Source organism: Mandrillus leucophaeus, unplaced genomic scaffold (assembly GCF_000951045.1).
Source record: "Mandrillus leucophaeus isolate KB7577 unplaced genomic scaffold, Mleu.le_1.0 Scaffold164, whole genome shotgun sequence".
Taxonomy (NCBI): Eukaryota; Metazoa; Chordata; class Mammalia; order Primates; family Cercopithecidae; genus Mandrillus; species Mandrillus leucophaeus.
The window spans coordinates 716,053-722,110 of NW_012101632.1; the positions used below are offsets into that span (position 1 = coordinate 716,053).

At 47.6% G+C, this 6,058-nt stretch overlaps 1 pseudogene across 1 annotated transcript in view; it reads left to right on the top strand.

Annotated features, from left to right (window-relative positions):
• Positions 1 to 4,351, top strand: part of LOC105536871 — a 5,470-nt pseudogene extending 1,119 nt beyond the window's left edge. The window contains exon 2 of the transcript XR_001005636.1: positions 4,001 to 4,351. The product of XR_001005636.1 is annotated as an uncharacterized LOC105536871 (transcript). The remainder of the gene's footprint in view (positions 1 to 4,000) is intronic.
• Positions 4,352 to 6,058: the final 1,707 nt, after the last annotated feature.

Genomic DNA, 6,058 nt, shown 5'->3' on the forward strand with positions numbered 1-6,058 from the left:
CGCCGCCAGAGGCTGGTCCCCTAATGTGTTGTGCAAGGAATACTTCCCCCAAACACAGTTGGAGGGAAAGGGCTTTGGGATTTTAGTTAGAGAACACAGTGGGAATCTGACTGAAAGTTCTGTGTATGGAATCTTTCAAAGAATAAAGCTTTTGGCCAGGCGCGGTACCTCACACCTGTAATCCCAGCACTTTGTGAGGCGGAGGCGGGTGGATCACCTGAGGTCAGGAGTTTAAGACCAACCTGGCCAACATGGTGAAACCTCGTCTCTACTAAAAATACAAAAAATTAGCCGGGCGTGGTGGCAGACGCCTGTAATCCCAGCTACTTGGGAGGCTGAGGCCAGGAGAATTGCTTGAATCTGGGAGGTGAAGGTTGCAGTGAGCAGAGATCGTGCCACTGCACTCCAGCCTGGGCAACAAGAGCGAAACTCCGTCTCAAAAAAAAAAAAAAAGAAAGAAAGAAAGAATAAAGCTTTTCACCCCCAGAGGACTTTATCCCCTCTTCTTATTCTGAAAACATTTGGCCCCCCCACCTGGGCAACATAGTGAGACCATGTCTCTACAAAAAATAAAAAAATGAGGCTGGGTGCATTAGCTCACACCTGTATTCCCCGCACTTTGGGAGGCCAAGGTCGGCGAGGTGGGAGGATCAGTTGAGCCCTGGAGTTTGAGACCAGCCTGGGCAACACAGTGAGATCCCGCCTCTATTTTTTAAAAAATTAAAAATTAGTCTTGTGTGGTGGCATATGCCTGTAGTCCCAGCTGTTCGAAAGGCTGAGGCAGGAGGGTCACTTGAGCCAGGAGGTTGAGGCTGCAGCGAGCTATGGTTGTGCCACTGCACTCCAGCCTGGGTGACAGAGTGAGACCCTGTCTCTACAAAAAAATGAAAAAATAAAAAGTGAAAAAAAGAAAGAAAACCTCATGCAGGTGTGTCTGGATAGTGTGCAGCAGTGAGACCCTGTCTCTACAAAAAAAAAAGAAAGAAAGAAAGAAAAAAGAAAGTGCTTCCACGCAGGTGTTTTTGGATGGTATGAAACAGGGAGTCGCCACTACCTGGTTTTCCTACCCCAGGAGGGAAGTAGGAAATGGTCATTTCACTTCACTTCATTTCACTTCTGCCTCCCAGGATCCAGCTGGGTTTGAGGCTTGTTCTCTGGTTTCATGGACCCGACCCCTGAAAAGAAGGAAATTTTCCATTGGTCTTGGATGTTAGTACCTCCGCTAGCTTCCTAGTCACATGAGGCTTCTTGCTCCATGAAACAGCGTGTATATTCCTTTTATTTTTATATTTTCATAGAGACGGGGGTCTCACTGTGTTGCCCAGACTAGTCTCAAACTCCTGGCTTCAAGTGATCCTCCTGCTTCTGCCTCCCAAAGTGCTGGGACTACAGGCATGAGCCATGACACCCAGCCCTATTTTATTTTTCTTTTGATAAATGACATAAGAAAATAAATAGATATTATTTTTTAACAACCCATTCCTTCTAGAGTCTCAAATATGTAAAAACTAGAGCAACAGAGAAATATGCGTAAGACTTTGACCTATAATAGTGAAAGAAATTAGGTTTGTGAAAGTTTCCACCCATGAGTGGTATGTGTCCCTGCTATCCAGGGACGGCCCAACAGGAGAGTCTAGGTCAGTGTTTTCTGGTGTTTTACATTCTGTGGGACATTTGTGATTGGTCAGATTTGACCTGGGTGGGGTGGGTGGGGATGAGGTAGAGTGGAGCAGAAAAAGAGAATTTTTCTGATGTTGGAACTCTTATTTTTAACTTTTTTTTTTTTTTTTGAGATGGAGGTCTCACTGTGTGTTCCTAGGCTGGTGTTGAACTCCTAGCCTCAAGCGATCTTCCCACCTCAGCCTCCCAAAGTGCTGGGATTTCAGGTGTGAGCCACTGCACCCAACCTCTGGTGTTGAAACTCTTTAGGGGTGTAGGAGAGTAAAGACAAAGAACCAGCCTGGACAACATAGTAAAACCTCATCTCTCCAAAAAATAAAATTAGCTGGATGTGGTGGTGCATGCCTGTTGTCCCAGCAACTTTGGAGGCTGAGGTGGGAGGATTGCTTGAGCCTGGGAGCCTGAGGCTTCAGTGAGCAAAGATTGTGCCACTGCATTCCAGCCTGGGCAACAGAGTGAGACCCCATCTAAAAAAGAAAGAAAGAAAAGAGAAGAAAAGCCCTAAAACCCAACGTTAGTCAATCTACAAAAAATTATTTTGTTTAATGACTACCTATCAAATGTATCATGAGGTTGCAGAGCTTGGTAAGCAAAGGGAAAAAAGGGGAAAAATGTATTATGAGATATAAAAATGAATTATAAAAAATTTAATGAGTTAGGAGACCATGAGAATCAGCCAAGGTATAATAATAACTAACTAATTATTGTGTTTGGCACCATTCTAAGGACATCATTGTATTACCTTTTTAAATCTTGACAAGAACGGATGAGGTTCACAATTTTACTCTCGGGACAATTGAGGCACAGAGAGGTTAAGTAACTCACCAGAAGTCACACAGCTGGAAGTGGTCTCAACCTTTACCCACTGCCTCGGGCAGCCTGTGAGTACTGAGCAGATGCTGGCATTGGAGTTAGAAGGCATTTGAGTCTTACAGCTGGGCGTGTATACGGGCCACGGGGTCTCAGGGAAGTTGTCTAACCTTTCTAAGCCTCAGTTTCCTTATTGTCAAATAAACATAACACTTACCTGGCTGATTTATTGTGAGGATTCAATGAAGCCATATTCCTGAAGGCATTTTGTAAACTGTGGAGCACTAGTTCAGTGATTACTGTTATGATCTGACTGGGGAGACGAACCCGAGACAGCAGACGCGTGATATATCAAGTAGGCTGTGATTAAGTCTTCCTTAGACGGATAGATGTGGTACTAGGTAATAGGATAATTACCAAGAGCACGTGGATAAAACACAGGCTTTGGGGTTGGGAGCCCTCCCCGAGGACTGAAGCACATCTTTTAGCATGAGTTAGCGTTTGCTGGGTGGAGGAGAGGATGGGGCATTCCAGTGATGGAGGAACATAAATAAAGAAACATCTAGACTAGGCAGATAAACTTACCAGCGGGTGCAGTGGAGACTCATTGGCTGGGGTAGAGAGAGGGGCAAAATTGGCCACTCCCTCCTCTGAACTATAGCAGGGCTGGTGACCTCTCCTAGTTCCTGTGACCTTGTGCTGGCATCATTTCTCTCTGTGGCCCCCAGTGAACGCTGAGCTTATTGAGGGCAGGTCTGTGTCTTGCTCTTGCCTACATCCTGAATCTCATGGTTAGTGGTGAATGGGTTCAGCAAGGGAACCCTGGGTTCAGCCCTGGGCCACGGGATATATTAATAATTGCTGTATTTATTTTTTTTTAAGAGATGTTCTCGCTCTATTGTCCAGTCTGGAGTGCAGTGGCACGATCATAGCTCAGTTTTGCCTCGGACTCCTGGGCTCAAGTGATCCTCCTGCCTTAGCCTCCTAAGTAGCTGGGACTACAAGAGCATGCCACCATGCCTAGCTGATCTTTAAAATTTATTTATTTATTTATTTTTTTGACACAGAGTCTCACTCTGTTGCCTAGGCTGGAGTGCAGTGGCACCATCTCGGCTCACTACAACCTTTGCCTCCTGGGTTCAAGTGATTCTTCTGCCTCAGCCTCTCGAGTAGCTGGGATTACAGACGAGTGCCACCACGCCCAGCTAATTTTGTGTATTTTTGGTAGAGACAGGGTCTCATGTGTTGACCAGGCTGGTCTCGAACTCCTGACCTCAGGTGAGCCGCCTGCCTCAGCCTCCCAAAGTGCTGGGATTACAGGTGTAAGCCACCGCTCCTGGCCTAAAATTTTTTTTTTTTAGAGATGGGGTCTCGCTGTGTTGCCCAGGCTGGTCTTGAACTCTTGGGCTCAAGCAGTCCTCCCGCCTTGGCTTCCCAAAGTGTTGGGATTACAGGTGTGAGCCGCCGTGCCCGACCTATAATTACTTGATGTTTTCTCGTAATGCTCCAGGTTCGCTCTTGGTCTAGCCTTGCCTCCTACATACCCAGTCTAGAGCCTGGCAGCATGCCCATCAAAAGACTCTCACTGCTCTGCCTTCTTCTGTCCTGGCATCTATAACCTCAGACCAGCCTTGCATCCCTATTCCTGCCAGCCTCCTCCAGGAAACCTTGCCTCCTCAGCTCTCCTGCACCATCCTCACATTTCACCTGGCCACTGTCACTGCCAGAGTAGGCACCACTGACCTGCCTGATGGCCCAGCCACTGCCTCCATCTCCAACCAGACCCTTGGTGTGTTCCCCACCCAATCCATCACAAGCCACCTTCAAGCTTCAGGGAAGTGAAAAGTACTTCCTGCCCTCATAAAAAACCAGCCGTAATAAGGAGACCTTATCAGGAGTACTTTACAGTTTATAAAGCATGTTTCTAGCCATCATTGGGACCACACAATGGTTAGTCATTATCATTTTCATTTTATGGATGAGGACATCATGACTCAAAGAGCTTGGTAACTTGCCAAGGGTCATCCCACGGGTGAGTGGAAGGGCCAGGATTAAAAACCAGGACTCCAGGTTCCAAGTGTCAGGCCTGTTCGACCACACTGTCCTCCCCCCAGCCAAGAGGGCAATTCGAGAATCAGCCAGGAGGGCTGTCAATCACAGGACAAATAAAATAACCTGTCTGTTTTTACTTAGCTGGAAAATGGTTTTCTCCATGGTTTGTTTATTTCTTCCACATCCGTTTAGTAGCACATACCGTGGAGGAGACACAGAGATGAGTAAGATAAGGAGACCAGCTCTAGGGGGCTTGTGAGTCAGCCGGGAGGCAGATTGGCCGCTGCGCAGCTCCTGGACAAGCCTTGGCGCTCTGATATGGTCAGGCGCCGAAACACCAGCATTACCAGGGCCATTAGGATGTCGGGCACCACCCAGAACTACTGAATCAGGGCCTGCCATGTTCACCAGAGCACCGGGTAGTCTGTGCATGCTGATGTTTGAGCAACAGTGCTCTGTAGTAGGTGAGTTCTGGGATTAGAGGAAAAGACACAGAGGTGGGAACAAACCTTTAGAAAGTCTCAATCTCCTTGGGTGGGCCGGGCACAGTGGCTCATGTTTATCATCCCAGCACTTTGGGAGGCTGAGGTGGGAGGATGGCTTGAGCCCAGGAGTTCGAGACTAGCCTGGGCAACATAGCGAGACCCTGTCTCTACAAAAAAATCAAATCAAATCAAATAATTAGCTGGGCAGGGTGGTGCTGCCTGTAGTCCCAGCTACTCGGGAGGCAGAGGGAGGACGATTGTTTAAGCCCAGGAAGTTGGGTCTGCAGTGAGCCGGGATCACACCACTGCACTCCAGACTGGGTGACAGAGCCAGACCCTGTAAAAAAAAATACATAAATAAAAGCCAGAAACAACAACAACAACAAAAAATCTGTGGGTGGCGCATACGTCAGAGCAAAGGATCTTAATGCATCCTGTGTTGAGAAGAGCCTTGGATCCTAGAGAGAAAGAGATAGAAACAAATATTTATTGAGGGCCTGATGGGTACCAGGAACATGCTGGGTGATATACATCTATGATTTCATTTTAATAGCTCAGGCTCAGAGAGGCTAAGTGACTAGTCCAAGGTCACACAGTGAGTGAACCGAGAAGCCAGGACTTCACAACCAAATGGCAGGTTCCTTTCTTTCGTGTTTACATTGGGGGTACTTCTGCCCTCTTGCTCATGATCTTCAGCAGATGCTTAGCCTTTGTTCAGTGGCTAAAAAATTTTAGGGCTGAGCTAGAAGGATTTGCGGTTCTCAACCCTGGCTGGAGAGCTCTTTAAAAAAAATAAGGCCGGGCGCAGTGGCTCACGCCTGTAATCCCAGCACTTTGGGAGGCCGAGGTGGGCGAATTACGAGGTCAGGAGATCAAGACCATCCTGGCTAACACGGTGAAACCCCGTCTCTACTAAAAATGCAAAAAATTAGCCGGGCATGGCGGCAGGCACCTGTAGTCCCAGCTACTCAGGAGGCTGAGGCAGGAGAATGGCGTGAACCCAGGAGGCGGAGCTTGCAGTGAGCCGAGAT